The sequence below is a fragment of the Typopeltis vanoorti genome, chromosome 25, assembly GCF_054136105.1.
Source record: "Typopeltis vanoorti isolate ZY-2024b chromosome 25, IOZ_Tvanoo_1.0, whole genome shotgun sequence".
NCBI lineage: Eukaryota > Metazoa > Arthropoda > Arachnida > Uropygi > Thelyphonidae > Typopeltis > Typopeltis vanoorti.
Window position 1 is genome coordinate 56806369 of NC_143573.1, and position 12193 is coordinate 56818561.

The 12193-nt window shown below is 34.3% G+C and overlaps 1 protein-coding gene across 1 annotated transcript in view; it reads right to left on the reverse strand.

Moving 5' to 3' along the window:
• Positions 1 to 12193, reverse strand: part of Sbf (SET domain binding factor) — a 631948-nt gene that overhangs the window by 165308 nt on the left and 454447 nt on the right. The window lies entirely within an intron of this gene.

Below are 12193 nucleotides of genomic sequence, written 5' to 3' on the forward strand. Positions count from 1 at the left end.
TTTAAAATACACAAAATGAAATTTAAAATACATAAAAAAAAATACATAAAATGACTGGGATAACACCTGTTAAAAACAAAAAAGTCAGATTGACTACATTACAATAAAGGGCAGCTTTAAAAGCTTATTCTTAGATGGAGGCAATGCAAGGAGTTCATGAAGAATCTAATCATTACTTTGTGACAGCTAAATTGAAATTAAAGCTCTGTATGAATAAGAAAACTAAAACTCATAAATGGATGATGAGATGATATCTAAGAACTAAAGGAAATTTTTCTATTATAATAAAAAAATAAATTTCAAATCCAGAAATTTTCTGAAACTACAGATTCATGTTATACCTACAATAATATTAATGATGGCAATAACAAAGCTTATTGGGTGACAGAGCTACCCCATCCAAACAAAGGTTTTATTATATTATATTACTATATTAAGAGCAGTTAAAATACCTGGTAGTGCAATTTCAGAATGTACAGATGACTACATATTTGAAGCTGGACTGGACGAGTTGAAAAGCACGATATGAGAAAGGTGCTGAGAATGAAGCTCAGTTATGTGAATTTGGATGAGTACATACACTGAATAGCCAAAATGAGGTAAATAAGGAAGATGATGAAAGAAATGAACTATAAATTTAGAATTTAAAATTGAAACTTAAAATTTGGAAAAGCTAATAGTTAGTTTTGCACTATTCATTTTTTACCCATAAAAGAGCCAGCACACCATGTCCCTGTATACACTTTATCATGTCTTTGTTTCTTTTTAGTTTTTTTAGGTTTCATAAATTTAAATTCTTAATCTACACTTCATTCTATTCATCATCTTTCTTGCATACTGTTTATTTCACATTTCCTCTCCATTTAGGCTATTCAATGTGCATATCTAAATTGACATATCTGACACATCAACATACCTGGTAGTGCAGTTTCAAAAAATAAGAATGACAAGATATTTGAAGCTGAACTTGACGAGTTGAAACATACAATTTTAGAAAAGTACTGAGAAGTAAGTTCAGCTGCAAATATCTTACTTTCTTTCATTCTTACTTTCTGAAACTGCAATACCAGGTATGTTGATGTCATAACTGACATCTGCCCTTAATATAATCTAAATTTCATATTAAATGTAAATTTGCCTTTTAGTAGTAAATGGGGGGGGAGTATCTCCATCATTCACCTCATTAAGTTTTGCTATTTCCATCATGAATTTCAAATTTTGAAGAATGAATGAGAATTAGAAAGTGAAAAGGAGAAAGGCCACATATAATACTGATGGGTAAATTTTAGAATACTATATAATGAGGTGGTAAGGGACTGTTAAGGTACTAAGAAAGGAACTAAAAATAAAGTACAGCTCTCAAACTAGACCTGAAATCTGATAGAGAAAAGTCATAAAATTAAAATGATATCTGAAAATAATAAGTGACCAAGAATTAAAGAAATTCATCAGATAAATCAGAGAAAGTTAGTTAAAAGACTAGACTGGCAAGAGATAGAAAAATTGTGCAGACTGTATAGCCAAAAAAAAAGAAGGCCACAAAGTTATATCATAATGGAAACTATATAAAACGACAAGAAAAATATACTTTAGAAAGAAACAAGAAAATGCAATAAGGAATAAAAAGGGTTGCTGCGAAATGAATTTGTGAAATACTTACTTAACAGCAAATACATTCACATCTCTTTCAGCCTTAATTTAGGAGCATAGATGCAGGTTAAAGTTTTGTAAATTGAAATTACCTAGGAAAATAATCATTATTTGGATAGTCAGTCAACTTTCAGAGCTAGAAATTCAAAGAAGTCCATGATTTCCAGAATTTAGAGAGCAGTAAAAATACATAAATGTAACTAAATGGAGCAAGGAAACCTTAAGCCAGATTGGGTCAAAAACAAAATATTCGAAATTTGGCATTCTCTGACATGGAACACCGGATTTACAGATACAAATGCATAGGTATCCTCACGGCAAGCTTACAGAGCGTAATTGTGAACAGTCAAAATGTATGGTGGTTGTTGTGGTTCAATTAGAAACAGAAGGTGTTTATGATGCAAATGGTGGTTAAGTGGAAACGTTTTTTGGAAGAATTTTTTTTTCTTTAATCACAGTGATATAATAGCTGTGTTATTATCTTCATGACTGCTGGTAAATAGCTGAAAGAAAGCAGGTATATGCGGTGAGAAACTTTTGGACATGCTGCCCATATATACATCCAATATCCTTACTACATCACAGCCTTCACAAAGCCCCCCCCCCACTACTACTACTCAGACTCCTGCAGACTTAATTCGGCAGAGTACGTGACAACAGGATTACAAACTAGTTGGTCAGGAAGCCTCCAGTTGCATTACCAGAAACCTTACTAGTACTATCTGATAACCAGCCAGCAGAATTGCTTTACTGCCATACTCTCAAATGGAGGGTTTCAAGTCCCCATAGCATGCTTGGCATACTCTTGAAGGAATATGCTGAAAAAACAGAAAGGGGGGGGGGGGGAATAGATAACAGAAAAATAATAATCCCCTGCTCTGGAAATCATCAGTTACTTCAATCCTCCAATAGCCAAGTTGGTAATGTTTTTTTAAGCAATGAAGATCATCTACAACAGAGTTTCCCAAACTGTGTTCTGCGAGAAGTTCTGGAATTTGTCATTTTAGTTTTCTAAGCATTTCTCATGAATAAATATTTTATAGTGGAAATATTCTGAGGAGAATAATATTCGTGAATGTCAAAAAGCACAGACCCAGAAAGCCTAATAACATCTGTGTAGCAAATGTTAGTGACCAAGTCGTGTATTTTTAAACATGGAAGTATTCATGAATTATCGTTAATTTTCACACATCGAAACCTTTCAACATTTGGGAAAGGGAATACCGCTGTTTATGACCGGTCATAAAAATTGCCTGCAAGCAGATTATAACAATGGGCAGCGTATCATCTGTTCTCAAAACTGAAGGAAATGACATCTGTGTAGCAAATGTCAGTGACTAAGCGGCATATTTTTAAACATGGAAATATTCATGAATTATCGTTAATTTTTATACATTGAAATCTTTCAACAATCGGGAAAGAGAATACCACTGTTTATGACCAATCAAAAAATTGCCTGCAAGCCAATTACAACAATGGGCGGTGTATCCTCTGTTCTCAAAACTGAAAGAAATAACATCTGTATTGCAAATGTTAGTGACCAATCAGCAAGAAAGTATAAAGAAAATTTTTTCACTGAAATTGAAGATCAAGGTAGTCTGTATCCGGTTCTCAAATCTATTAATACTAAATACTTTCTTCACAAGTTCATATTGCAGTGTGTAAGTGCTTGTTCTGAAACAGGAGTGCCGTGATTTTTTTAAAAGCAATAGGAATACAGATTTAAATTCTAATTTAAATTCTAATATGAGTAAGAGACAAGGCACTTTGTTTAATTTTGATGTTAAGAAATCTCTTATTGAAGGTGTTTGTGAACAGTTTGTGTCATCCATCACGAACCTACAGAGTGATCTCCAGGATATACAAAAGAAGGGGGAAAACTACCGTCACACAGAAGAAAAAGCCTGCATTCAATTGTAAGTACTTATAATATTATAAATTTTTGGTGATCAGAATGGGATATGTCAATGAAAATCAGCACAAATTAATTTAATGATGTTTATGTTTAATTAATTAATGATAAATTATTAATTAATACATCACAAAATAACCAAGGTGTTCTGTAAAAATTTCAGGATTTGTGAAGTGTTCTGTCATAGAAAAAAAGTTTGGGAAACCCTGATCTACAATATAGTAGATCTCCACATCATGAGCAGGTGTTGAAAACTGATAAGAAGCTGTGTTTTAGGTATCACTCATTTATTACACATCACTCAAGCCTGAACAGTGTTTTATATGTGCCAACTGGTGACACTAATAGTCACACCATTTTATCATTATTATTAATTATTTCATTATTTATTTTTAATGTGAATAGAAAGGCTGTAAGACTATAATACATTTACAGTAATGACATGTGTTTAAAGTTTTTTTCACTTGGTTATACTATAAATTAAAGATGCCAAGAAATTATTTTGTTGGTTTCATCCTTTATCCAGTGTAAGCAAACTTTGTAAGTGAACAAGTATAAGCAAATCAACAGAACATTTTTTTGCATTCAGAACACTATCACTCTGTGGCTTTATTCAGAATGATATAGTCTCCTTACCTGACCCATTTTTTTCTGCTATAATTTAAAGTCAACAGTGGCAGAACAGTGAGATTTCACATCAAAATGTAGGAAAGTTCAGCTAATCAATGGATAGTCTAGTTCTCTCACTATGTGGATTTCTTTGTAGAATATGAAAGGTGATCTATGTGTTCCAATTAGCATATTTTAACTTTTTCAGAGCTAATATGTGATAAAATAATCATACAACCAATAGTTAATATCTGAATAAACAAGGCTCCTTAGAGGAACCAAAAATAATTTTTGATGTCTTTTTATTACATCCATTAGTAATAATTGCATTTTATGATAAAGTTATGGATTCATTAAAAATAGAATCTGGAATTTTCTATCTCTATTTTTAAAGTACTTTCTGAAGAGCAAGCATAACTTCTGGACAGGACAACACTGGAAACCAAAATGTAAATATTTCTTGGTATGGATAGACTTTCTGTAGGCAGAAAATGCACAGAAGATAAATGATCTCAGTAATTTCTATTAATAAGTATATTCAGAAATGGAAGGCAATGGATAAAATTTTTTTCATAGGCAAAATTAATTTTAGGACAGATTCTGATCAGGAAAGAAAGAAAGAAAGTAATCCAAAGTATCAGAAACCAAAAACATAAATTACAAATAAAAATCATCTTTGTGGATGTCTCTAAAATACTTCATATGAAAACTGACAAAGGAATGTTATTTATTAATAAACACACACAAAAATCCTATCAAAAGTCAATGAACACTATGTAGATATAAAGAAATCATATCATTGAGAGAAATGAATAACATTTTGTTTTACTTTAAATAATATGGATAGATTATGTAAATAAAATTACCTATTTATCAACATAAAATTTTTACCCATGTTTCATAGGCATAAAATAAATGACAGAGAAACAGATGCACATAACAATAATGGAGACTAATGTTTCAATAAAGCAACAACAGTCAATTAATTATTCCAAGGGTCAAAAAAAATAAAATAAAAATAAATAAAAAAAAATTAAAAATAATGTGAACTGAGCTGAGAAGTACTATTTCCCATGAATGAGATAAACACAGACCATCAGACCATATGAGATTAGAATGATGCAATAATGCCTCACAGCCTGCTTTACTAAAACCTTTCCGCAAGATATCTGTTCTCGTGCAGGACTTTCATTTTCTTCTAAAGGACTGTGTTTACAAGAAATGACATGCATTATAAGGCCAGGCTGCTCAAGTTCATGAATATGTGATGTGATCTTATGTTCTCTGTGACAATCAAAGATAGATCTTCCGGATTTTCCAAAATATGATAGACTCCAAGAGAAAGAAATCTGGTAGACATCTGAAACATCCAAGGAGGAAATAAATATGCAGTGGACGTCTACTTAACATGATACTGCTTACCATGATTTTTCTTTAGAACACATTAAAAACCAGTCAAATCCACTTGGCTGTGACTTTGAGGCACACGATTTTTTTTTCATCCAGTTCAAATGTGTGATATTTGATAACACTACTTGCAGCAAATAATAAAAACGATGCACTGAACCCACAAGATATTTTGCTCTAAAATAAATATTAACCATTTCTTAAATATTAAATAAATATTTAAGAAATGTTTAACATTTTTATGCCCACAAAATTTTGACTATTTTTTTTTTTCATGTATTTGTTAGAGATTTATTTTTGTTTCCAATTAGAGAGAAAGAACAAATTATCAGTTTTTCACCTGGCCTTGTAATATAATGAGATATACTGGACTGGTAAATGAACCAAAGGCGCAATGAAACACTATAATCATGTCTTGTGCATGAAACTTCTAGTCAAGTGGTTGCGCATTCATGGAGTACAAATAGATGTGCATCATGGTCAACTGTGAAAGACAATATCATTAGCAAGGACATGCAAACTTTGCACAAATCTCTGTAAAAGGTACAGATGACATTGGTAAAGCATGAAAATATGAGCCGAAAAATCACTCTCAAGTGGTATGAAAAAAATTAGTGATCCCAAATTGTGCCTATTTTGAAGGGTTCAAAGAACAACAAAAAAGAAACTGAAAAAGTAGCCCAACATGGAGCAAATCTTGCCCTTGAGGTGGCATTAGAAGATGTAAAGGAGCTTGTCTGTCTCATTCCGAGAGACCTCTTTGAAGAAGAAATCATTGATATTGACAAAGGAATTGAGAAGTTGCATCAGAACCTAAGAGATCAGAAAAGAACTCATGATGCAAAATCTGGAAAGGAAGCTGTTTATAAGGAATATAAATTGAAGTCATTGTTGTCTACATACAATCCTAGCCATGATAGAGCATTTCAAGCTTGTATAAGAACTGTTTCTCATGTTGAGCCATATGTGTTTATGCTGAATGAGAAGTCGAAACCAAAACCAAAAAAATTGATTCTTTAAGAAGAATGTAACATATTGAATTTGGTGCATGTTGACAACATCTGAAGGGTGAAAGAGTTCTCTTTCTCCCTACAAAAATAAGTGGAGTGATTATGACTTCCATGCAAATATGAGATAATCGAAGACCTTCATCCAATAAAACTAATTTTCTCTTATGGGAAATGCCACTTGCTTGTCTCATCAAAGGAATGGCAGTGAGTTAATGAAATGTAATTCCAGTCATGGAATTTTGTTTTATTTCAGATCAGATTGTCAAAGAAAACATTTCATTAATTTTTTTGTTACAATTATGAAGATTTTATATATATACTAGGGGGAGCTCCCCCCCCCCCCCCCCCCGGCACCCAAACCCCCTGAGTTCCGAACTTGAATTCTGATGACTCAAATTTTGAAGACTCGACACCCAGGGTAGCCCCTTAGCCCCTGAGTCTTCAAAAGGTGGGGATGACTCCACCCCACTGGTGCCTACAGTGCCCAAAGACCGCAGATATGAGAGTCCTGAGAAAGATTAGGGGCGTGAAGAGATGGCATCAATGGCAATATCATATTAAAAATGAGGATATTAAGAAAGAACTTGACATTGTCAGCATCCAGGAATGCATTAGCAAAGCTAATCTCAGGTGGTATGGTCACTTAAACAGAATGGGCGAGGAAAGATTAGCCAAACAAGTGTTTTCTGCCAAGTTGGCAGGAAAAAGACCCAGAGGAAGACCAAGATATAGGTGGGTTGATACAGTAAAAAGTGCCTTAAAAGATAGATATATAAATATAAGATTATACTAGCTTTGACAGGTAACAGATTGATTTGGCAGAAAATTGTAGGTAGGAAGTTAGTAATGATTTAAATTTTTCATGTAGAAGTATCATATCCTGTATACCCCTTGAGGGTAAATGTCAGGAATTTGATGATGATGATTTCTTGCAACACTGCTAACCACTGCAGGTAATTATCAGTGATTAGTGGTGCTAATTCCTGTTACTTCGAAAAGCCAACTAGCTGACACAGGCTAAAGTAGTGTGCAATGTATAGGATCCTCATTTCTAGATGTCCACAGGTTGCACCAACAACAAACTTGGCATCAGAATATTGGATTCCAGTATGGCTGTCTTTTCAAAAACAAAACAATAAAAAAAGATTCAGAAGCAAATGCAAATAATAGACACAGAAAAAAAAAAAGTTAGTACCATTGCTTGGAGGTTCCCTCCACTATATGAATATGTTTGCTGCATGTAGGAGATAATGTGTTGTCAGTATGGACATTTTTAGTGTTTCTGCTCTTGACATCTTTTTTAAGCAGAAAAATGCAATTGTAGTATTCTCTAAGTGACTTCCAAGTATTATATTTTGTGCAGTGAGAAATGAACTGTGTAGAGGAGAGACCAACCAAGCATACTGTTTCAATCCTGTTCCAATGTTGTAGCCTTACCTTATAAGAAGACTTGAATAGATTGAGTAAATGGGCACGGGAATGGGGATGCCAATTCAATGTTGCAAAATGTAGGGTTTTAAAATTTGGGAAACAAAGATAGGATGTAGAATTTACACCTGGTAGGGATATATTGTTGGCAGTGGAGGAAATAACAGATCTTGGGATGGATAGGGATCTAAAATTTAGAGGACACCCTGCCAAAATTATGAGGACAACACAACGAATTCTGGGAATGATGTGGAAGACACTGACTTAGAAGTAAAGAAATTCTTGTTCCATTGTATAAGGCTCTGATTAGGCCACACATGGACTACTGTATAGATTTGGTCACCTAGTTTTCAAAAGAATGAAGAGATGCTGGAAAGAGTCCAGAGGCAACTGACTAAGGTAGTTTCTGATCTCTGGAATGTTGAATATAAAGAAAAGTTGAGAAGATACCATTTTACAGTCTAGTAGTAGGAAGAGGAGTGATATGATAGAGACCTACAGTTAGTAAGGGGTTGATATAGGATGAATGTTGAAGAGGTTTTATAGAAAACAGTGGGAGATCAGGGGGAGAACCAGAAGTCATTCCTAGAAGCTGTATAAGGAAGATGTGAACGGGGGAGTGAAAAGCAGGTTCTTTGCATGCAGAGTTGTGAATGATTGAAATACCTTGCCTGAGAAGGTTGTGTCTGCAGAGAATTTGAGTGTGTTTAAGGCATTGTATGATGAGTTGTATAATAAAGGGATCCCCTAGACGAGTCTTTGAATGCACAGGGTCTTAGGATAATAATAATAATAATTATGAAGATACACCTTTGCATTATCCAGGATTATGGATAATGCAAAATAGACTATAGCAATGATTGTGCCATATTTCATTTGCAGGACTCATTGTCAAGGACCACAGAATACAGAAGTAATAACAATACTCTTAAGATATGAAGGCATTTCCAGATCCAGACGTGATTAATTGATATCACTGTAGGATTCCTCCAATACAATACAGAGGATAATACTCAAATGATTTGCAGAGGAAAAATTTCTTGAAACATCTTTACTTTTAACATTAACCATTCTGAATATAAAGTAGCCACTTACATTGAAAACAGTATTACTAATTTTATTGTTTACCAAACTCCAGTGAAGACATCCTTAGCTACGTACACAGTACACACAAAGTCTCTGGAGAAACTATCACAAATGTATGTAAACATCCAATGCCAAGTAGCCTAATCCTGCTCATGACAACACTATTCCTGTTGATTTCCACAGCCACCATTCTTGATGGAGATATGAAGATGAGAGTCAGAATCTGGATTTCATTTCTGATGCTAAAGATGACTCAAGTGTTCATTCATCTCACTAGAAAAAAAAGGATACAAACCTACAAACTAAACATTTGCTTTACTACCTTTGACAATGACCACAAGTCCCAATCAACAGAGAAGTACCAGATGGTTTCCCCAGATAGCCAACATCATCTACATAGTAGGAATTTTTATCCCAATTACCAAATCTACTGCCAAACAAAGGTGGAGTTTTCATAACTCTGACTGAAGATCCTTAGCAAAGAAATTTTGTTTGATCAGTACTATCAAAATAAGAAGCCTGAATGGCAAAGAAATGGAGCTAGCTGAAGAATTAGATAAGTACCAGATCGACATAACAGGAGTGACTGAAACAAAAAAGACAAAAACTGGTGAGATCTTTTTGAGCAATAAATACAAAATGTTATACTCAGGAAATGACAATCAAGGAAAAGAAGGAGTAGCCATAGTATTCAACACTAAATATGAGGCTAATCTTCTTGAATGGCAGGCAGTCTCAAGTCGAGTGATGTGGGCAAATATCAGAATGGGGAATTGGACAATGAGACTTATTTGTGCCTATGGTCCCACAGAAAGTTCCACTAAGGTAAAAGTGGAGGAATTTTTTGATGCTTCAGATAAAGCAACTGACACAATGAAAAAGGAAAAGTTGGTCCTTGTTGAGGATCTATATAGCAGAGTAGGAAATTATTGTCAGACATACAAAAATATTTTGGGAAAATTTGGGGAAAAGAGCGAAGCTAATAATAATGGAAAATACCTGTTGGATTTCTGCTCAGGACATGGACTGGTTATTACTAACGCCATATTCCAACATAAAAATGTGCACAAATTCATATGGAGAGAAGAGGCTAGGAATAAGAAAAGTCTCATTGACTATGTTATTGTTGATAGTGATGTTTTCTCCCTGGTGCAGGACACCAGAGTGTACAGAGGATTTGAAATCGGAAGTGATCACTATTTGGTCTTGAGCAGGATAAAATTGAATTTCATATTGAAAAGAATGACATGTAAGAAAGTTTTAAAGTGAATAAAAGTTGAGCAGCTCTCAGATGTGAACTGTAGACTAAAATACACAAAGATTATTGAAGAAAAAATGAGAGTTTGAGTTCTCCTTAAATTCTCCCCACAATTGTTTCTTTTATTGCAGCTCAAGCTTAATAGTGTTATTCATCCATTTAACCCCAACTTGATTTATTATTCAGACTCTTGGTATACAGTCAACCATTGCCTCCTGCAAACACTTCTTAACCACCTCCCATGCACTATCAACATCCAGCCTTTGCAGTTTTACATGCCATGGCACTGAGCCAAGCACACACCTAAGCTTGTCATACTTATCAGCCCGAATGGAGGAAAGAGGCTGTAAAAGGAAGAGATGATAAAGGTGACATGAAAACAGGAGAAAAAAAGATATCCTTGAAGTATGAAGTAATTACTTCAAAAAATTGCTAAATCAAACAAGCAGTGATAGCACAGTGGTAAAAAACGCGCAAAAGACATACAGTCAGGAATACATATCAATACTTGAAGTAGAAAAATCCATCAAAGGCTTGAAATGTGGAAAGGCAGCAGGAGTAGATGATATTCGACCAGAAATGCTGAAAATGGTGGTATAAAAGTCTTACAGTGGCTGCACTGCATAGTTCAGAAAACCTGGACAGAGGGACGAATTCCTGATGATTGAAGTAGAGCTCTAATAGCACCCATATATAAAAAGGGAAATAAAACTGATGTGAGAATTACAGAGGTATTTCCCTACTGAGTGTTCCTGGCAAGATCTATGCAAGTATACTTGAGAAAAGGTTGAGAAGAATGGTGGAAGAAAAGCTTGGTGAAGAACAAGCTGGATTCAGGCCAAATAGAGGTTGTCAGGATCGGATCTTCACTTTTATGACAAATAGTTGAGAAAGCATGGAATATAACAAAGATCTGTATTTAAGTTTTGTCGATCTGGAAAAGGCATATGACAAGGTGCCAAGAGAGAAGCTATTCAATACGCTACAGTTATATGGTGTCACTGGAGCATTATATCAAGCAATACTTAGTCTTTATTTGAGTTGTAAGTCAGCAGTTAGTTATTTAGAATTGAAGGAAGTATAGGAAGATGGTTTAATGTTAAATCTGGTGTGAGACAAGGATGTACATTATCCCCTCTGTTATTCGTTATCTACATCAGGGCTGGGGAACCCCTCATCCGTGGGCAAAATTTTGCCCGTGAGTCTATTTATACTGTACATCAGCACACTACATACACTATATATAAGAGTTAAAATTTTCCAGTCACCCGCAGAAGTTTTTAAATTAGCAATTTTTGCCCTTGATACAAAAAAGGTTCCCCAACCCTGATCTATATGGATCACATTATGAAGGAAAGTGGTATTAAACATGATATCAGAATTGGAGATGTTAATGTTAGCTCTTTGCTTTATGCAGACGATGTTATACTTCTAAATAAATCCGCTACAAGTTTGCAAGATTCCCTGACTAAATTGAATAACTGTTGTAATAGACATGGCATGAAGGTCAGCATTGAAAAGACAAAGACAATGAAAATAGGTAGAATTGTTGAAAATGTCAACTGCATTGTGAACGGGGAACCTGTGGAACATGTAAAACATTTCAGCTACTTAAGCACGATGTTTAGTAAAGATGGTAAATTAAATTAAAATAGACAACAGAATCAACAAAGCTGGTATGGTAGGAAGTCAATTGAATAAATTCATATGGAATAAGAGAGAAATTAGTCGGAACACTAAATTAGCTGTATACAAGAAGTGTTCAAACCAGTTTTAACTTATGGATCTGAGAGCTGGGTCAGAAGTAAAACACTTGACCAAAGACTAGAGACT